Source organism: Lissotriton helveticus, chromosome 4_1 (assembly GCF_964261635.1).
Source record: "Lissotriton helveticus chromosome 4_1, aLisHel1.1, whole genome shotgun sequence".
NCBI lineage: Eukaryota > Metazoa > Chordata > Amphibia > Caudata > Salamandridae > Lissotriton > Lissotriton helveticus.
Window position 1 is genome coordinate 1,880,363,516 of NC_136063.1, and position 22,596 is coordinate 1,880,386,111.

At 48.3% G+C, this 22,596-nt stretch overlaps 1 protein-coding gene across 6 annotated transcripts in view; it reads left to right on the plus strand.

The window, feature by feature from the left end:
• The window catches only part of LOC144827727 (UAP56-interacting factor-like), a 523,921-nt gene that overhangs the window by 106,681 nt on the left and 394,644 nt on the right, over positions 1 to 22,596 (plus strand). The gene's annotated exons all lie outside the window — the stretch shown is intronic.

The following is a 22,596-nucleotide window of genomic DNA, read 5'->3' on the forward strand; positions in this document are numbered from 1 at the left end:
ACAATGACGAAGCCAGCGCCCGACCCGGTGAATATCTTCGATGAGGTCGTCGGTACTGAGGATCCAGACCAGCCGTCGGATCCGGGTTCGGAGCATGACTCCAACTATTATGAAGATGACGAAGAACACGTCGATGAGGAAAACGTCAACGAGGTAAGGGACGACGCGTCCCCCATTGGAGCCGTCGATGACGACTCGAGCGATGAACCAGGGCCAGCAGTGGGTACTGGGCCCGAAAAAGACACTGTAAAACTTCCAAAGGCTCAGGTCGAGGCATCGCCAAAAGGCCTTAGCCAAGATCATGACAAACATTCTATAGCCCCGCGTCTCGGCCCGGCTAAGAATATATCACATGAGCCATTGGTCGCACTATTGAAAGCGAAACCGAAAGCCACAGAGTCAAAAACTAAACCGAAACTGCTGAAAACAGTCTTCGGATCGAAGAGTTTCAACAAGTCGGAGTCGACGAAGAAAATAAGTGTCGACGACCCTGCGGGGTCGAACATAAAGGGTGTTGAGCCGAAGATTGGTGCGCTTAAGTCCATCGCTAAAGCCAAGCACGTCGAACCGACTAGGTCGACGTCGACTGACAGCGACACAAACAAGGGACTACAGGCTCGGAAGGTTCTCTATCCGAAACACCGAGTCGACAGACCACAGCTCGTCAAAGCCCTCGAGCCTAAACACAAAGGCGCCTCGAAGGAGCACGTCGAAGCGAGGCAAAAGAGCGCACCTCCGACGCCACAAGCACCGAAGTCGACGCAAGGTCAGAGGCAAAACGACAGGGCGAAGTCGGTCGGTCCTATATCGATGCCGGCACCGAAAAAGGTCAGTCTGTCTAAAGACGCTATGCCACCGATAAAATTCGGGCTGCCCCCAGTTGCACGCCCTAAGGCGATCGATCCGAAAACAGGGGTCGAAACACCCAAGACGGTGTCACTTGGAAAAAGGAGTCGTCCTCTGGAAGAGGATGTTCTGTACCATGAGCTCTCCTATGATAATCAGTCGAAGCTACTTATCGACTCCGAAACCGGCAGACTTACTGTTCATCAAGGTCGGAAAATCCTCTAGAATCATATAAAATTCCACTCAAAAAGAAAAGGTATTCTTCTACATCGCCTGTCCTTTTTGAAAGTGTACAGTACCATGTCCAGGACACTTCTGCATACTCACCCACACGCTCTAATGAGGATATGGGGTATGACTATGATGAACAATATTCTTACCCTGCGGACAATGATCAGGATGACCAGACTCAAGCCTGGATGGACCCTAATAACCAGGGGGAGTCACAAACTATTCCTGATACCCCTTCTTATCCTGTTAAAACTTCACCTACAGAGGATACAGCGGCGTTTAATGCATTAATAGAGAGGGCAGCACACAATCATGATGTGGACATGCATGCTGACCCTATTGAGGAGGATTTCTTGTTTGACACTTTCTCCACTTCAGAGAAATCAGTTAAAACATTACCAATGTTAAATGGTGTCCTCAAACACGCAGGAGACATTTTTAAGGAGACCGCAAGGGTTGTTAACCCCCGAATTGAAAGACCGGCGCCTGTGGACCCTACATACATTAAGAGACAGTTGCCGTTGGACTCTTTGGTGGTATCCAATGCTCGTAAACGTGCCAACTCACAAACTACTGGTGATGCTCCTCCTCCAGACAAAGAGTCTAAAGTATTAGAAGCTTCTGGGAAAAGGGTGGCTGCACAAGCAGCTAATATCTGGAGAATTTCCAACACACAGGCCCTATTAGCTAGATACGATAGGGCACATTATGACACATTAGAGCAACTGCTACAACATTTGCCTGATGCCTACAAGGAAGGAGCAGAAACACTAATACAGGAAGGGAAGCTCATATCCAACGCTTCCATTAAATGTGTGCTGGACGTAGCAGACACTGCAGCCAGGGCCATCAACACAAGTGTCATGCTCAGAAGGCATGCTTGGTTACGTATCTCAGTGTTCAAACCGGAGATTCAGACCACATTATTAAATCAGCCTGTAAACCATGATTTTTTTATTTGGTCCTGATGTGGACTCCATCTTGGAAAAGCTTAAAAAAGACACTGAGACAGCCAAGTCTATGGGGGCCTTGCAGTCACAGCAATTCAGGGGAGGTTCCTTTCGTCGCTCCAATAACAGAGGATCTTCAAGAGTCCAGGCATCCCAGCAGACTCAATACATTAAGGGAAACACGCAAACCACCTATAATAAAACAAGTAGAGGTGGATACCGTGGCAACAGCAGTAAAGGCAAAGGACGAGGAAATAACACCAGATCCTCCGCCAATACTAAACAGTGACGCCTTGTCGCTGCCCCCAGACCATGTAACACCGGTCGGGGGCAGATTACAACAGTTCCTGCCAGTCTGGGAAAGCATTACCACAGACAGGTGGCTAAGACAACTCATTCAGTATGGTTATTGTCTAGAGCTAACCTCCACTCCACCCAACATACCCCCAAAACACCGTCCTATGTCCGCAGAGCACATAGACTTGTTGCAGCAAGAAGTTATCAGCATGCTGCAAAAAGGGGCCATAGGACTCGTCCCTATACAGGAACAGGGTACAGGGGTGTACTCTCTGTACTTCTTAATCCCCAAAAAGGAGGGGTCTCTCAGGCCAATACTAGACCTCAGGCCCCTAAACCAATACATCTTGTCGGAACACTTTCACATGCTCACTTTACAGCAAGTTCTACCATTACTCAGTCAGGGAGACTTCCTCGCAACCCTAGACCTAAAGGATGCGTATTTCCACATACCAATACATCCAGCACACAGGAAGTATCTCAGGTTTACCATCCAAAATCAGCACTACCAGTTCAAGGTACTGCCTTTCGGGGTCACGACAGCCCCCAGGGTGTTTACCAAGTGCCTAGCGACAGTGGCTGCGCACCTAAGGAGAAACCATATTCACGTCTACCCCTATCTGGACGACTGGCTCATCCAAGCAAGGTCAGCCCAGCAATGTGCCAGCCACGTGTCCCGCACTATTCACCTCCTACACAGCCTCGGATTCTCATTAAACTACCCAAAGTCTCATCTTCAGCCCGCCCATGTTCAACAGTACCTGGGAGCAACAATAGACACTCTGGCGTCAAAGGCGCAGCCAAACTCAGCAAGGATCAACAGCATTCTGCTACTAATTCAGAAATTCAGACCCCTACACTCGCTCACAGCACGGGTGTTTATGCAGTTGATAGGCATGATGGCGTCCTGCATCTTCATAGCCCCTCACGCACGACTACACATGCGTCCGCTTCAGGAGTGCTTAGCACGGCAGTGGAACCAGGCTCATGGACAATTAAAAGACCTAGTGTTGGTGGCCGGTCGCGCATACAGCTCTCTGCATTGGTGGAACCCACCAAACCTTTGCAGGGGACGACCGTTCCAAGAGCCTGTACCACAAATAGTGCTGACGACGGACGCATCTCTCCTGGGATGGGGAGCGCATGTCCTCCATTACACAGTGCAGGGACTATGGACGACACAGCAGAAAAGGATGCACATCAACCTGCTGGAACTGATGGCAATCTTTATGGCAATGAAGGTGTTCAAGGTACATTTGTGCAACAATGTCGTGTTAATCCGGACGGACAACATGACTGCCATGTACTCCATACAGAAGCAGGGGGGACACACTCTCCACAGTTGTCCCATCTAGCGCAAAGCATGTGGAAGTGGGCCATTCAGAGAAACCTCTTCCTCATGGCGGAACACCTCACAGGCAAGGACAACCAGATGGCGGATCTGCTCAGCAGACACAGCCACCAGATGCACGAGTGGGAGATGCATCTTTCAGTGCTGCACCCGTACTTCCAGCGGTGGGGTCACCCAGAAATAGACATGTTCGCCACAAGGGAAAACGCAAAATGCCAAAGCTTTGCCGCCAGGTTTCCACATCCGCAATCTCAGGGCAAAGCGATATGGATGAACTGGTCAGGCAAGTTTGCGTACGCTTTTCCCCCATCCCTGCTCATGCCACTAGTGGCACGCAAACTGCGACAACACTCAATGACACTGATCCTAGTTGCTCCTACATGGGTTCGGCAATCATGGTACACCATGTTCCTAGAACTTTCCGTGGTTCCTCATCAAAAGCTGCGATTAACACCCTGTCTTTTAACGCAAAGCCATGGCGACATTCAGCACCCAGATCCGCAAAGTTGAACCTTTCGATCTGGCTCCTGAGGTCATAGAATTTGGTTACCTAAACTTGCCCCCCGACTGTATGAATATTATCAAAGAGGCAAGGAGGCCTACAACCAGAGCATGCTATGGGGTGAAGTGGAAATAATTTGTCATCTATTGTAACAATAATGACATAAATCCGCTGGATGCATCTACTCAAAACATCATATGTTACCTCTTACATTTACACAGATGCAATCTGGCTTACAGGTCCATTCGTATACATTTAGCTGCAGTGGCAGCTTATCTTCAGAACAGGCAGCACCTTTCACTCTTCAGAGTACCTGCTATTAAAGCTTTCCTAGAGGGACTCAAACTAATCATTCCTCCACGACACCCACCTTCACCTGTCTGGAACCTCAACGTGGTTCTTACCAGACTAATGGGACGACCTTTTGAACCTCTACACTCCTGCGAGATACAATTCCTAACGTGGAAAGTGGCTTTTCTAGTGGCGATTACATCACTCAGAAGAGTTAGTGAGCTGCAAGCTCTAACTATTCAAGAGCCATTCATACAAATTCACGCTAATAGGGTAGTGCTGCAAACTAACCCTAAATTTATGCCAAAGGTAGTGTCCCAGTTTCACATCAATCAAGCTATAGAACTGCCAGTATTCTTCCCTAATCTCGATTCCGTGGCAGTAAGAGCTCTACATACCCTAGACGTTAAAAGAGCTCTCCTGTACTATATAGACAGAACGAAACTTTTCAGAAAGACTAAGCAACTGTTTGTTGCCTTTTCACCACAGCACAAAGGCAACGTCATTTCCAAGTCAGGTATAGCCAGATGGATTGTTAAGTGCATACAAATCTGTTATCAAAAAGCTAAACGCACATTAACAGTTCCCCCAAGAGCGCATTCAACACGCAAGTTAGGGGCATCCATGGCTTTCCTAGGAAACATTCCTCTAGAAGACATATGTAAGGCAGCCACATGGACTGCCATACATACATTTACCAAACACTACTGCGTAGATGTACACTCCAAACAGCAAGCAGCTGTAGGACAAGCTGTACTCAAAACTCTCTTTCAAACTGCTGCAGCTGGCACGGGCAACCGCCGCTAGGAGGAGACTGCTATACATTCTATGCATAAGATGTGAATTCAGCAGCCCACATGCCTCGAACGGAATATGCTACTTACCAGTATGCATCTGTTCTTGGCATGTAGGGCTGCTGATATTCACATCGCCCCCTCCCTCCTCCCCGGTGCCTGTCGCAGCTGTAGCACTCAGAATTTATCTCTAGCATGGATATCACTTACTGTATCATACTCCATCCCTGCCACAATGGCGAAAAACAATCTGAGGATGGAGAGGATGCCCATGCGCACTGTAGTCCAGGGGAGGAGCCACCTATCTCGTGATACTTCGAAGACTCTTCCAGAACAACAATGTGCAATCATCCGGACCCAACACTAGGCAGCGATCTATGCATAAGATGTGAATATCAGCAGCCCTACATGCCAAGAACAGATGCATACTGGTAAGTAGCATATTCCTTACTGTTAGGGAAAACAATCTAGTGAGGAGTCTGTGTCCTGGTGCATTGTGGATTTCAGACGAGGTTACCATGAGAAACCCAAAGCTGAAACTCCTTCTTTAACCAAAACTAGATGGCAAAGTGTGCGCATAGCATGTGAATCTACAGTACTACAAGCTACAAATAGATCATCACAGGTAAGGCTGTTTTCAGTTCATTGATTCCTAGGAAATACCTGTAAATATGGTTCTTGTGCGTTGGCCTGACTTAGTTTTAGTAGTTTTAATTAGCCTTCTGTTACAGCCTGTGGATGCACATTGCCATTTTAAAATTATCAACCTAAACTAGACAAACTGTCTCCCTGGATCCGTAGTAATGACTCAGGCAGCTGTTCTCTACCCGGTAATGACCATACTCTTTCAACATGTCTCCTGTAAGCATTATCTCTGCCCCCCAGTATTAAAAAAAACCTGTTTCCCTTGCAGGCAAAGGTGTGATGTGGCCTTCCTAGCATACTATGTTGTGGGTAAAGCTATTGGGATGGTTGTGCCAGCATTATGGCCTCCTGGCATAACTTGAAGTTTAAGACTGATCTGTGACGGAAAAAATCCAAACCATGTCCAACTGTTTGCTGGCCTACCGACCTATAGGTCTGTACTCCATTAGTGAGCAGGACACTATTCTGAGTTTTTCTCAGCCTAAAATAAAATCCAAACAGCATCTCCTGTTCTGTAGTAGGGGATTTCTGTGTATAGTCATAATCTAGTGAATAGTCCCGCCCATGTGCGTGCACCCCGGAGCAATCAAAAATAATATCTTAAGCTGGCAAACCATGCAGAACTGCATCGACACTTAACCACATTAGTGCTAAGGCAATTTCCCCTGAGTGCTGTTACCCCAGATTTCCCATTGTTCATGACGAGCTCAGCTCGTCATGAGCACACGAGCAGTGTACTGCATGACGAGCTGAGCTCGTCATGAGCATGGAAGGGGTTAAGAGAGAATTTAAAGACAGATAATGCAGCCTATATCCACAGGCTACACTGTCCAGTACTTCCACTAGAAATTCCACCAAAATCCACAAACAGCACAGCCTGTCCAGGGTTTTCTAAGAGAAAAACCTTGCCTTTAACAGCAAAACCCTCTGGAATGATAGAGAGGAAGAAATGGACAGACAAGCCCCATAGGCTGCCATTATGTGGCTCAGAACAGGATACTGTGCCTTTAAGAGAACTTTCCAGAAGCCTCACAGTATCCCAGAATGCACTGCAGGTCCCTTTTACTATGTTTTTTTTTCCGGCTCCTGCAAGCAGGACCCTGGAGCATTGAGCTCTCCCTTTTCAAGGGTTTAATTGGTGATTTTTCACTGTTTTCAAGTTTTTTGAGTGCTTTTCTTGAAGTACTTTGGTGTTTCTTCCTTGTGTTTGTATTGGTGCACTCTTAATTTGCCAATATGCCTGCATTATTTGACAAATGCCCTGAGTGCTCGAGGAAGAAGGCCAAGTCGGACCCACACGAGGTGTTCATCATCTGCCTTCCCTCATCTCATGTCCCAGAGGAGTGTGACATCTGCCAGGGCTTCTCTAGCAGAATCCTGAGGCACAGATTGAAGATCAGGCTCCAAGGCCTGGAAGACAGAAGACTGAAGGCACAAGGTGGGTCTGGAAGGGCTTCCTCTGCCCATGCTGAGGCCTCTGGGGGGCTCCCCAGGGGCCAGGAAGACCAGCAAGAGTCCCCATTCTCCGTCGGCGTCGATTGCACCAACTACGGCGTCGAGAGGGATAACTGCAGTCTGTTCCCTGTCTCCCTAGGGCTCTGGGTTGAAGCGGCGTCGACGCTCGGCGTCGAGGGAACTGAATAGACCTCCGTTTAATTTACCGGTGAAGATTTCGTCGTCGGCGTCGAGTATGCGACGTCGAGAGGTGGCCCGGCGCAGGCGCTCGCCGTCGAGGCGACACCGCCGTTGGCGAAGAGAAGAAGTTTGTCGAGGGCATCCTCGACGTCACGGAGACGAAGCTCGCCGGCGAGACGAAGCTCGCCGTCAAGACGCAGGGCGCCGTCGGTCGCCATCGCGGCGAAGGCGTTCGACATCATGGAAAAGGCGTTCGACGTCGAGGCGACACCGCCGTTCGCCGTCGGCGAAGAGAAGAAGGTCGTTGAGGGGTTCCTCGACGTCGCCGTCGAGGCGAAGGTCGCCGTCGCGGCGAAGGTCGCCGTCGAGACTAAGGCGTTCGACGTCGAGGAGGAGACGCTCGCCGTCGGGTCGAAGTTCTTCGACACCAAAGAGGCGGGCGGCAGGTGCCTATGGGGGATTCTCCAACACCCCAGCCTAGGAGAGAAGGCGGATCACCGGGCTTGGTGTATTCGGAAGTGTTTACGCCTTCTAGGCCGAAGTCGGTTACGCCCCCTCCTCCATGGCCCAGGGGGCCGCCGCGGGCTCCCACCCCACCCCGCCTCCACCTCCTCCTCATCCTCAACCTCCGGTTGACAGACCTCCTCCGGTTCCTCTGAAGATGGCGTCGCTGCCTCGATTCCCGACGCCCCCTAAGCGTGCCCCTCGGCCGAGGGCCCCTGCCGGGCCAAAGTCGCCCACTCCGGTGAAGCCGGCTGAGCTTTCGAAGCCAAGGAGATCGCGATCTCGCTCGGGTCGGAGGGGGAGATCGCGGAGTCGTCACAGGTCCTCAACGAGATCGAGACGGCGTCACAGGAGGCGACGGTCACGGTCCCGCACGGATTCCTCTGGGACCAGAACCTACTCACCAACCTTGTCGGAATCCCCGGGGACCAGAGTATCGCCGGTGGACGACATCAGCACGTTCCAGGATATTCTCCTGAGGGGTGCAGCGAAGTTGGGTATCACGGTTACGGTGCCTACTCAAACGACATCCGTGATTTTCGAGACACTGCATAAGAAACACCTGTCTCGACCTTTACTACACCTAGTGCCGGGGCTGGTAGAGCCTGCAGAGGAGTTGTTTCTCACCCTTGCGGTGACGAAGTCCGCTCCCTCGCGGCTCCTTAAGAAGTACAGGGCCCCGGATTCGGACCCTGCCTTTCTTCGGATGGATCCTACTCCGGATTCTGTCATAATGACGGCGGCTAGGAAGCAACATGCCACCTCCCTGTCCTCTACTGTACCTCCGGATAAGGAGAGCCGATGGATCGACTCGGCAGGCAGAAAGGTCTGTGGGACAGCCTCTACTGCTATGAAGGCGGCCAGTGCTGCGGCTTTGTTAGGGCGATACGATCGTGCCCTATGGGAGTCCCTACAGCAGTTCGCTGAGTTCCTTCCCCGGGAGAAAAAGGAAGACTTTCAAGAGGTCCTGAAGGAGGAGATGCTGGTGTCGAACCAGCTCATCAGCGCGGCTGCAGATACGTCCCTTCTGGCTGCCCACGGGTACTGTCATGGTATCAACCAGCAAACACAACAATGATGGACAGAATGTGGATCAATGTCACACATTCACCCCAGTCCAAAGATCTGGGCCCAAATCCATCGTTTTTCCACTCCACACCACCCTGGGTTAGACAATGGCGATATGCAAATCAGCGCTGACCCTGTGCCCCATGGGAACAGTCCAGTCCGAACTACAAAAGCCATGTCCTTCCCAGAACGGAAACAAGCATCCGAGGACCGGCCCGGTTTCAAGGTAACACCTCTCTTCAGCACGGCTAGCTTGATTCCAGTGGTGTGGAGTGCCTGGGACTCACGTCTGAGCATCCCCAGTACACTTAGAGCGGTAACTGCAAACACAACAATGATGGACAGAATGTGGATCAATGTCACACATTCACCCCAGTCCAAAGATCTGGGCCCAAATCCATCGTTTTTCCACTCCACACCACCCTGGGTTAGACAATGGCGATATGCAAATCAGCGCTGACCCTGTGCCCCATGGGAACAGTCCAGTCTGAACTACAAAAGCCATGTCCTTCCCAGAACGGAAACAAGCATCCGAGGACCGGCCCGGTTTCGAGGTAACACCTCTCTTCAGCCCGGCTAGCTTGATTCCAGTGGTGTGGAGTGCCTGGGACTCACGTCTGAGCATCCCCAGTACACTTAGAGCGGTAACTGCAAACACAACAATGATGGACAGAATGTGGATCAATGTCACACATTCACCCCAGTCCAAAGATCTGGGCCCAAATCCATCGTTTTTCCACTCCACACCACCCTGGGTTAGACAATGGCGATATGCAAATCAGCGCTGACCCTGTGCCCCATGGGAACAGTCCAGTCCGAACTACAAAAGCCATGTCCTTCCCAGAACGGAAACAAGCATCCGAGGACCGGCCCGGTTTCAAGGTAACACCTCTCTTCAGCACGGCTAGCTTGATTCCAGTGGTGTGGAGTGCCTGGGACTCACGTCTGAGCATCCCCAGTACACTTAGAGCGGTAACTGCAAACACAACAATGATGGACAGAATGTGGATCAATGTCACACATTCACCCCAGTCCAAAGATCTGGGCCCAAATCCATCGTTTTTCCACTCCACACCACCCTGGGTTAGACAATGGCGATATGCAAATCAGCGCTGACCCTGTGCCCCATGGGAACAGTCCAGTCCGAACTACAAAAGCCATGTCCTTCCCAGAACGGAAACAAGCATCCGAGGACCGGCCCGGTTTCGAGGTAACACCTCTCTTCAGCCCGGCTAGCTTGATTCCAGTGGTGTGGAGTGCCTGGGACTCACGTCTGAGCATCCCCAGTACACTTAGAGCGGTAACTGCAAACACAACAATGATGGACAGAATGTGGATCAATGTCACACATTCACCCCAGTCCAAAGATCTGGGCCCAAATCCATCGTTTTTCCACTCCACACCACCCTGGGTTAGACAATGGCGATATGCAAATCAGCGCTGACCCTGTGCCCCATGGGAACAGTCCAGTCTGAACTACAAAAGCCATGTCCTTCCCAGAACGGAAACAAGCATCCGAGGACCGGCCCGGTTTCGAGGTAACACCTCTCTTCAGCCCGGCTAGCTTGATTCCAGTGGTGTGGAGTGCCTGGGACTCACGTCTGAGCATCCCCAGTACACTTAGAGCGGTAACTGCAAACACAACAATGATGGACAGAATGTGGATCAATGTCACACATTCACCCCAGTCCAAGGATCTGGGCCCAAATCCATCGTTTTTCCACTCCACACCACCCTGGGTTAGACAATGGCGATATGCAAATCAGCGCTGACCCTGTGCCCCACGGGAACAGTCCAGTCCGAACTACAAAAGCCATGTCCTTCCCAGAACGGAAACAAGCATCTTGGTTCGCCCTAAGTTGGCAGGGTATGCTCAGACGTGAGTCCCTTGCTCACTTTGCCACTGGAGTCAAGCAAGCCCGGCTGAAGACGGCTGTAATGCCAGAAACTGGTCCTGGGAAGCTTGATTCTGGTCCAGGGAAGACCTGGCTTGGCAGGTCGGGCTGGACTGTTCCCATGAGGCACAGGGTCAGACTGATTTGCATATGGCCATGTCTGAACTGGGGTGGCGGAGTGAGCTAAAGAACGGTGATGGATTAAACCCAGATCAGTTGACTGGGGGTGAGTGTTTGTATTGTCAACGCTCCGTCCATCACCACCTTTGGTTTTTCTTGGTTCGCCCTAAGTTGGCAGGGTATGCTCAGACGTGAGTCCCTTGCTCACTTTGCCACTGGAGTCAAGCAAGCCCGGCTGAAGACTGCTGTAATGCCAGAAACTGGTCCTGGGAAGCTTGATTCTGGTCCAGGGAAGACCTGGCTTGGCAGGTCGGGCTGGACTGTTCCCATGAGGCACAGGGTCAGACTGATTTGCATATGGCCATGTCTGAACTGGGGTGGCGGAGTGAGCTAAAGAACGGTGATGGATTAAACCCAGATCAGTTGACTGGGGGTGAGTGTTTGTATTGTCAACGCTCCGTCCATCACCACCTTTGGTTTTTCTTGGTTCGCCCTAAGTTGGCAGGGTATGCTCAGACGTGAGTCCCTTGCTCACTTTGCCACTGGAGTCAAGCAAGCCTGGCTGAAGACGGCTGTAATGCCAGAAACTGGTCCTGGGAAGCTTGATTCTGGTCCAGGGAAGACCTGGCTTGGCAGGTCGGGCTGGACTGTTCCCATGAGGCACAGCGTCAGACTGATTTGCATATGGCCATGTCTGAACTGGGGTGGCGGAGTGAGCTAAAGAACGGTGATGGATTAAACCCAGATCAGTTGACTGGGGGTGAGTGTTTGTATTGTCAACGCTCCGTCCATCACCACCTTTGGTTTTTCTTGGTTCGCCCTAAGTTGGCAGGGTATGCTCAGACGTGAGTCCCTTGCTCACTTTGCCACTGGAGTCAAGCAAGCCCGGCTGAAGACGGCTGTAATGCCAGAAACTGGTCCTGGGAAGCTTGATTCTGGTCCAGGGAAGACCTGGCTTGGCAGGTCGGGCTGGACTGTTCCCATGAGGCACAGGGTCAGACTGATTTGCATATGGCCATGTCTGAACTGGGGTGGCGGAGTGAGCTAAAGAACGGTGATGGATTAAACCCAGATCAGTTGACTGGGGGTGAGTGTTTGTATTGTCAACGCTCCGTCCATCACCACCTTTGGTTTTTCATGGTATCAACCAGCAGTGCCACGCGTGGCTTCAGCTTATGTCACTCAAGCTGGAAGCTCAGCAGCGGGTGGCCAATCTGCCTTTCTCGGGTGAAACCCTGTTTGGCAAACATGCGGATAACGAAATGGCCCGCATGAAGGCAGAGGCCGAGACCCTGACGGCGGTCTGGCTGGAAAAGCCCAAAGAGAAGAAAGCCTACCGCCCGTTCCAGAGACGGTTCGGGGGTCAAGGGCGAGGACAGACTTCTGGACAGCAGCAACAACAACAGCAGCAGCAGTTCCGGAAGCCCTTCCAGAAGCTCCAGAAGGGTAGAGGCGGCCAGCAGTCCGCGGCAGCGAACAAAGGCCCAGCTGGGTCTCTGCCCTGAGCGGTTACTTCCCCTTCATCCGTTACCCGCTCCGGTGGGGGGAAGCGTTCCATTTTTTCTGGAAGAGTGGAGAAAAATTACTCTGGACAAGTGGGTGCTGAATATTGTTTGTAATGGATACAGTCTTCGGTTCACCAACCCGCCTCCATCAATTCCACCGGTCAGCTTGCAGTTTCAACTGCGCAAGCTCCAGGCGGAGGCAGATATCCTGTTGAGGAAGATGGCGATAGAAGACGTACTTCTGTCTCAAAAGGGAAGAGGTCTGTACTCCCGGTTCTTTCTGGTTCGCAAGAAGGACAAGAACGAGTTCAGGCCCATTCTGGATTTGTGACAAGCAAACAAGTGGATTCGCAGAGAGAAGTTTTGCATGCTGTTGTTGCATCAGATTTATCCTCAGCTGCAACAGGGAGACTGGCTCTGTGCTATAGACCTACAGGATGCGTACTTCCATATGCCCATTGCACACAAACACAGGAAGTTCCTGTGATTCCAAGTCAACGCCAATCATTTTCAGTACACAGTACTGCCATTCGGGCTGAAGTCTGCGCCCAGAACATTCTCGAAGTGCATGTCGGTGGTAGCTGCACACCTGAGGAAGAGCAAGGTGTTTGTCTACCCTTACCTGGACGATTAGTTGATAAAGGCCTCCTCCTTCTCGGAAGCTCAAGCGCACTTCCAGAAGACGTGCGTTCTCTTGAACAAGCTGGGGTTGCACATCAACCTGTCCAAGTCTGTCCCGACTCCGGTCCAGTGCATACAGTACTTGGGAGCCTCCTTCGGAGGAGAGACGATTATCACTCCTTTGGAAGGCTCAGGCTCTTATGACCGCTCCATCTACAACAGTGAGGACGGTGTCTTCTCTACTGGGATCGATGGCCTCTTGTATCTTCCTCACACGCACGGCTGCACATGAGACCATTGCAGGAGTGCTTGGAGGATCAGTGGGATAAGAGGAAACGATCTTGGGACGACCAGATATGTCTGTCTCTGCATTCTCGTCAGTCTCTGAGGTGGTGGTGTTCGGCGGAGAATCTCCTGAGAGGGGTTCCCTTCCACAAGGACATTCCCACGCAGACTATCGTGACAGATGCGTCTCTCCACGGCTGGGGGGCGCACTCCGGAGACTTACAGATTCAAGGGACGTGGTCCCCGACGGAGTCCACGTACCACATCAATTTCCTGGAACTCAGAGCTGTTCACTTGGCACTGAAGACCTTTCATCTGTCCTTCCGGACCAACTCTCTGCTTGTTCAGACGGACAATACGACCACGGTGTATTACCTCAACAAGCAGGGGGGGGTCGAGAGCGCGCACTCAGTCGCAGGAGGCGTAGGCGATCTGGCATTGGCTTATAGCCAGAGGACTGACGATAACGGCTACCCATCTACCAGGTGTGCAGAATATTCAGGCAAACGCACTGAGCAGACTGATTCAGGAAAACCACGAATGGGTCATAAACGACAAAGTACTAGGAGAGGTCGTCGCAAGGTGGGGGACTCCAGACGTAGATCTGTTCGCCACCGCCGAAAACAGCAAATGCCGAGACTTCGCCTCCAGGTACTAAAAGCCGGGGACGCTGGGGAATGCGTTATGGATCAACTGGTCAAACAGCTTTCTGTACGCTTTTTCACCCATTCCCCTGATTCCGGCGGTGCTCATCAAACTGTCTCAGTCCAGGACGCGGATGATCCTGATTGCCCCGGAATGGCCCAGACAGTGGTGGTTCACGGACCTGCTTCACTGGTGTCTCCTTCCTCACATACGGCTGCCGTGCAGGCCGGGCCTTCTCACGAAGTTCGGGGGGGCAAATGTTGCACCCCAACCTCTCGTCTTTGAGTTTGGCGGCATGGCTCCTGAGATAGTGCAATATGGGCATCTGAATCTACCAGAGGATTGCATGGACATACTAAAAGAGGCTAAGCGACCTTCCACTTGGACTTCTTATGCTTACAAGTGGAAGAGGTTTTGCATCTGGTGCAAGTCCAAGAACTATGACCCAACGACGCGTAAGGAAGATGTCATCCTTCCGTATCTTCTACATCTGGCGCAGTCTGGACTTAATGTCCATTCCATTAAGGTTCATCTGGCTGCCATACCTTTGTTAAGCATTACTACCTGGACACTGATGCCAGGGCAGATGCTCAGGTTGGGCAGGCTTCCCTGCGAAATCTGTTCGCACAGTAGTGGTGTTGTTTCTCTTTTCTCCACCGCCGCTTTGGTGTGGGGATGGGCTTGCCATTCTATTCACTAGATTATGACTGTACACAGAGATCAAGTACAAAGTAAAGGGGGGAGAAGGAGGAATTGAAAAACTAGGTCGGCCTCCAGGGACGTAACATAACAGTAGGAACCCAAATCTACTGGGTTCAGAGACCTAGCTTGTGTAATGGCGGCTGATTAATGTCTGTCAGTACTGGCCAAAGAGAAAGAAAAATGTCTCTCTAGTGTCCCCTCACTCACCGGGGTTTCCCCACGGTGACATGCTTCATCATTGGGGCCATCCCAGTTCTCTACGAAAAGGGGCGTGCTGCGACTCACGGACTACGCAGGAGCACTTAGTACTTAGTTGTGAAGGACTATGTGTGGTGCAAGTGAGAATGGTGGAGTGGGTGTGAGTGGTGGAAAAATACCGTGCTAGTGGGCCTCAATAATTATATTTGCTCCTAGGTTGGTATGTTAAAATGGGGTGTTACACTGTTTTAACCTTTAATGAGGGTTAAATCAGTGTACGGTCGACATGTTTCAAGCTCCCCAGGCTTCATCAGGACCATACAGGGTCCAGCCCTGTATATGCCATTCCTATCAGCCCCTAAAATTGGGGTGTGAATACTATATGAATTACCAACATGCGTACTATTCATACGTTTTGTACTGTTTTGCTGTCACTGTAAAGATAATAACATATGATTAGTGGCGAAAACCCCCCCATATTGTTAAAATGCGAAAGGGTTCCACATTTTTCCTTCATGCCGCATGCCACATAATATGGTGTTTATATTGCCCCATATTGGTGCGTGCAGGCTTTCTGGTCCAGTGTTTGATTCATAAAAATAGTGTAGAACGTAATTTGTGAATACACACATATAACATAACACAGGACATATTGAGACTGTGGACGGTAGACATACACAAAAACATAAATCTTTTCCTGAGGTAAATATTTACATGTTGTAATGCTTAATAGCACTTCATGGCCATCGGTGGGGCGCAAGCTCACACAATGGAATCATTGCTGCCGAGTAAAGAAATAAAGAAAGACATCGAGTGTCAGCATCTACCCTGTGATCTTACCAATCGTGCTGATGGGAGTCCGTAGGACGGAGCTTCCGCGCTGTTGAAAATAGAAACCGGTACTTACTTCCTCACTGGTGAGACTGCACTGCAATACCTATTCGTGACCCCTCCGGACCGCATCTTAATGCCGGGTCGGCGGGGAATGTTTTTAAACGTGTGGTGTTTCCGGGTATGCGAAACAAGCGCTAGACCGCGCAATGATTGCGGCCATGCTGGGAGTATGCAAATATCGTGCCTAATTAAATAGTTTTTTTTTAAAAATGCGTGTTTGCGTGTTCATTACTTTAAAATATATTTACAGGTGAGGTAGAGAAATTGAACTTAATTAGGGTTGCTTTTTAAGAGAGCCTGATAATCAAAGTTCGTCTGCAACGCGGTAGAGTGCTCCTTCGAGTGTCTCTTAAAAGAGCTTTATTAGTTAATTGAGCAGAAGGGGACCTCTTTTAAGAAGTCTGGTGTTTTCTGCAATTTAATGATAAAAAATATTGGTAAAAAATAATGCTAGGATGTGATACATTCACTTTAGATGTTCAGTAGGAGTAATCCTTGTATGGCGGCCATCTTGGAGTGGCAATACTAAATGAGATGTTAAATACTTTTCAGAATCGAATAGACATGTTAGAATCAGTTAAGTTATGCCACCTCTATTAGTTGCTGAATGCACCCCAAGGGATGTCATCGTTGAGTCCCTGTGTATCAGTACGTAGTTTGAAGACCCATCTATGTTCTCTTTCATACAGTACCCTCTCTAGGTTGTCTTTGTTTTTAACACACTCTAACACAACCCAAGTAAGAACGTTTGTAGTCATCTTTGATACAAGGGTACACCTTTTCATGAGAGAGATTTTTTGTCTTTGGATAGTTTCACATACTTTGAATCCTTGAGGCTTATCTCAATCTCCGTTATGCTCTTGTTCAGTTCCTCCAGTCTCTTCTTCAGTTCAGTAGGGGTTTGAAAGGAGTTTAGGCGGACCTCCATGGAGTGGATTTCATCCTTCAGGGTCTCGCAAAGGCGTGCAGCTGTCTATTATTAAAACCAACCAATCCCTGGTACAGTGCCACAAGATTAGTGACCAGTCTTTTTTAAATTGTTTGTCATGTTGAAATATAAACAGTTCATTTTTGACACTCAAACCCCTTGGTGCTGCATTTGCTTGAAGGTATTCTGCCATCATTACTCCGTGTATCCACGTCTTGATCTGTGTTCTTTTTAACTCTGTCAGTACGTCCCAGCATTGGGTCTAAGTTTAAGTGTGTCTTGGGACCAGTCAGGAGGAATTGAAAAACTAGGTCGGCCTCCAGGGACGTAACATAACAGTAGGAACCCAAATCTACTGGGTTCAGAGACCTAGCTTGTGTAATTGCTGCTGATCATAGTCTGTCAGTACTGGCCAAAGAGAAAGAAAAATTTCTTTCTAGTGTCCCCTCACTCACCGGGGTTTAAATTCCTCCTTCTCCCCCCTTTACTTTGTACTTGTTCACAGCAGCTACATAGCTGCGGGAGATTTTCAATAGTTCAAGATTAGGTCTCTCTGGATCGGTTGATCCTATGCATCTAAGTGACTGGTCCTAAGACACACTTAAACATAGACACCAATTTCCTTTTTAAAAAATGGCAGAAATCACAGATCTATCCTTTTCCGAAGAGGAAGTTGACAGAGTAATAGCCTCCATGCTACCACCTGCGGGAGCGCCAAGCAGAGACAACAGCGACGCGACCCAATGCTGGGACGAACTGACAGAGTTAAAAAGAACACAGATCAAGACGTTGATACACGGAGTAATGATGGCAGAATACCTTCAAGCAAATGCAGCACCAAGGGGTTTGATAGTCAAAAATGAACCGTTTATATTTCAACATGACAAACAATTTAAAAAAGACTGGTCACTAATCTCGTGGCACTGTACCAGGGATTGGTTGGTTTTAATATTAAAGACCGCTGCACACCTTTGCGAGACCCTGAAGGATGAAATCCACTCCATGGAGGTCCGCCTAAAATCCTTTCAAACCCCTACTGAACTCAAGAAGAGACTTGAGGAACTGAACAAGAGCATGACTGAGTTTGAGATAAGCCTCAAGGATTCAAAGTATGTGAAATTATCCAAAGACAAAAAAATCTTTCTCTCATGAAAAGGTGTACCCTTATATCAAAGATGACTACAAACTTAGCAACAGGAACCCAGGATACAACACTGACAGCGACGGGTCAGATTCAGGGTCCGATAATTCAGGAGCTTCTGGAAACTATATCAACACAAACAGAAGATCCAGAAGAGGAAGAGGCAACGGAGAGAGGTACCGAGGAAATCAGACCTCCATGTGGCCCCCGTACCAGGACCCCTATAGTTACGGCCCACCACCACCACCCTTTTTTATGGTCCTCCGATGTACCATCAACAGAATTTCCAAGGTTGGGGCATCAATCAAACAAACCAGGGGCGCCCTTTTTTAGGGGGGGGGCAGACCCACACAGCGGGCAAAAAACAAAACCAGCCAACACCTACAATGGGCCGAACCACTAGTGATCACAGGACGCCACACACGCAGCAAGGGTCCCCCAGAGCCAACAACGAGCAACAATCCAATCTAGTGGTCTATCTGTCCACTATCAATTTATCTGAAATACAAACCCAAGTACTTAACAAAGGTCTGGGCTTCGTACCAACCCCTCACACAGATAAATTCAAACTCTGCTGTGAGTTGAAAGAATTCTTAAGGAAACTAAAACTTCAAGTTTTCTTTCAGAACAGAGAACCACTGGAAGAAACCAGAAGTGAAACAGGATTGAGTAAGAAATCTACTTTTGTCCCACCACCAATCAATCTACCTGTTGAACTATTGGCCTTTGAAAAGGCAATTATGAAGGAGGTTAAACACCTAGACCCACGCACAGTAAAAGTTTTCCATAACACTAGCAAGTGTGAATTGGCAGCAATACAGGAACTATCCAAAAATGACACCCATCACAATAAAACCTGCCGATAAAGGTGGGGCGATTGTCTTACAAAATTCCGCAGACTACAGGCAGGAATGCCTACGCCTACTTGCAGACACCAGAAATTATACCATCATAAAAGAAGACCCGACCGAACGCTTGAGGGTATCTATAGCATACCTTATCGAGGTCTACCGTCCACAGTCACAATATGTCCTGTGTTATGTTATATGTGTGTATTCACAAATTACGTTCTACACTATTTTTATGAATCAAGCACTGGACCAGAAAGCCTGCACGCACCAATATGGGGCAATATAAACACCATATTATGTGGCATGCGGCATGAAGGAAAAATGTGGAACCCTTTCGCGTTTTAACAATATGGGGGGGGGGTTTCGCCACTAATCATATGTTATTATCTTTACAGTGACAGTAAAACAGTACAAAACGTTTGTATAGTATGCATGTTTAAAACAGCGTTATATGTTGTTAATTCATATAGTATTCACACCCCAATTTTAGGGGCTCATAGGAGTGGCATATTGCATATACAGGGCTGGACCCTGTATGGTCCTGGTGAAAAGCCTGGGGAGCTTGAAACATGTCGACCGTACACTGATTTAACCCTCATTAAAGGTTAAAACACAGTGTCACACCCCATTTTAACATACCAACCTAGGAGCAAATAAAATTATTAAGGCCCACTAGCACGGTATTTTTAAACCACCCACACCCACTCCACCATTCTCACTTGCACCACACATAGTCCTTCACAACTAAGTGATCCTGCGTAGTCCGTGAGTCGCAGCACGCCCCTTTTCGTAGAGAACTGGGATGGCCCCAATGATGAAGCATGTCACCGTGGGGAAACCCCGGTGAGTGAGGGGACACTAGAGAGACATTTTTCCTTCTCTTTGGCCAGTACTGACAGACTTTGATCAGCAGCCATTACACAAGCTAGGTCTCTGAACCCAGTAGATTTGGGTTCCTACTGTTATATACACAGAGATCCCCTACTACAGAAGGAGTAGTTTCTGTCCTATAACGCCAGTTCTGTAGTAGGGGTATCTCTGTTATAGTCATAAGCGCCCGCCCTCCTCCCCGGTGGAGAGAGATATTCATGTAAGAAATGCTACAGGTCTGGCGTGTTACGCCTTCAAAAAGAACTGAAAATAAAAGGGACCTGCAGTGCATGCTGGGATACTGTGAGTCTTCTGGAAAGTTCTCTTAAAGGCACAGTATCCTGTTATGAGCCACATAATGGCAGCCTATGGGGCTTGTCTGTCCATTTCTTCCTCTCTATCATTCCAGAGGATTTTGCTGTTAAAGGCAAGGTTTTTCTCTTAGAAAACCCTGGACAGGCTGTGCTGTATGTGGATTTTGGTGGAATTTCTAGTTGAAGTACTGGACAGTGTAGCCTGTGGATATAGGCTGCATTATCTGTCTTTAAATTCTCTCTTAAGTGTCGATGCAGTTCTGCATGGTTTGACAGCTTAAGAGATTATTTTTGATTGCTCCGGGGTCCACGCACATGGGCGGGACTATTCACTAGATTATGACTATAACAGAGATGCCCCTACTACAGAACTGGAGTTACAGGACAGAAACTACTCCTTCATTGCTGGGGCACTGACATACACTTCTGTGTCCCAGCGAGGAGTGGGTGTGGTTTGGATTTGCATACCTGTGCCCCATCACGGAGCCAGATGCTGTTTCCATTTTTTCTTTCTTTGCCTAAGAGAAAATCTGAGCAGCATCTGGCTCCTGGCTGGGGCACAGACGCGTGACTGCCTGGGATCATCTAGTACCTAGGGAAACCTACCAATCCCAGACATTTCTGACCACTAGACATCGGGAGAACGTATGTTGGTGTTTTTTGTGTGGATGCCTCCACATCAAGAACACATGATTTACTGCACAAGTCAAAAATTAGCTTGACATTTTTTTTCTCCATATTTTGTGGCGTACTGCAAGATTCCCACCATTCAGGGTTCCCATACTTCTAATAATAAAAACAGTATTTCACCGGTGTGTGTGGCTTATCATAACCAATAGGAGCAGTCTGCATCATTGACTGGGTGAGCTCAATACAGTGTCAATGTGGTCTTCGCATGGTCCCAATTGTGGCCAAATCCAGTCTTCAGAATTGGCCAACCCACAGGTGGCATAGAATTTCTATTGGGAGAAGTGTAAGAACATTGGGTTGTAGAATTTTGGTTATTTGCCTGAAGTTCTGGAGTTTTCGGTCACAGAAAATAAAGTATTTTTTAAACCCTTTCTTGACATTGCGTCCCTATGTCCCTAGTTTTGAGAAATTCCTATAGTTTGTAGGTTTTCCTGGGTGCTGCTTGACCTCTGAGACCTCCACCCAACAAAAACATTACCTATTTTGTAGTGCATGTATCCCTGCTCAAGTCTTTGGAAAATTCACACATCTGTTAAACCATACCTCGACCCGATGGAGCACAGATTTGGGTTAAGCCTTTGAATGGATTTGTTCCTATGTGAGCAAGATTGAATGGAACTGCCATGTTTTGTGGGAAAAAAAATGCTGAAATCTGACAAACGTCGTGCTGCATTGTCCAAGTGTGGTGAATGAAGTCTAACTTGGAAAAATAGATTCCTTAGTTAATACAGAATTAGAAGAGTGTATTTATACTTTTGAGGTAGTCCTAAATTTGATGTCATCAAATGAACAGTGCATCATAAACTGTGATTCTACCAACATTTCGTAATCTGTATTAATATTATGTAAGCAAGTGTGCAAACTGTATTGCCTAGGAAAACCCACTCATAATTGGTATTGTATCTAGATATTCTGTGCAACATTTTCATGGTTACATTTTAGTATCTTTGTTGGTCTATTTGACAACATATTGAGCCAATTTGTTAAAAAATGAAATCTCAATTTTTCATTGTTTTCAAGCTGCAATCATAGCTCGTTAGACCAAGTAATAGTATGCGATTAAACACCAAATAGTGATCCTAATAGCGATTGTGATTTTTTTGTTTAAAAAAAAAAAAAAAAAGTTTAGCACAGAGATGAATAAACTCCAGCTGTGAAACGGCTAACTTGCCTGAATAAAGAGGCCTTCTTTTTTTGCCTCCCCTTTTATATAATGGCATGTGATTTTTAACTAATAAGGCAGTTTTCATCCGTTTCCTTTTTTCCCCTCTTTTTTCTCCTAAAAAAGGAAAACAGTAAAAGTTGTCCCGTAAGCATAGAGCTCTTTTAACCTGCACTTCATTCTCAAATATGTTTGAGAGGTTTTACATGGGCTTCTGTTTTATGCAGTTGAACCTAGATCTCCATCCAGTTGTGATAGGACTTATTAAATAGCAATTAGAATGTATTGTAAAGTACTAGAGTGGTAAAAGAACAAACAAGTGGCAATAACTAACTAACATTAGGGACCTCACAATGAAGAGCATTGGTGATGAGTAGATTTTTTTTTGGGGGGGGGGGCAGTATGAACAGGGTAGTCCGTGTCTGCGCACAAGAGCTTGAGTGTATGCCTTTTACCAAATGAGGGACCTATCTGAGTATGTGTGGTTCGTTTTGATGATCTGTGATTGTGGTTTGTTGGTGTAGGCATCAAGTGAGGCTATTAATGAAAACTGGTTGAGGCAAATTTGAGACTGGGTGGGGGTTTGAGTAGTGGTGTGGACTGTGAATCGAGTGGTGTATTTGATTACCTATGAGGGGGTGGGGGCTGGGGAGTTTTGTTG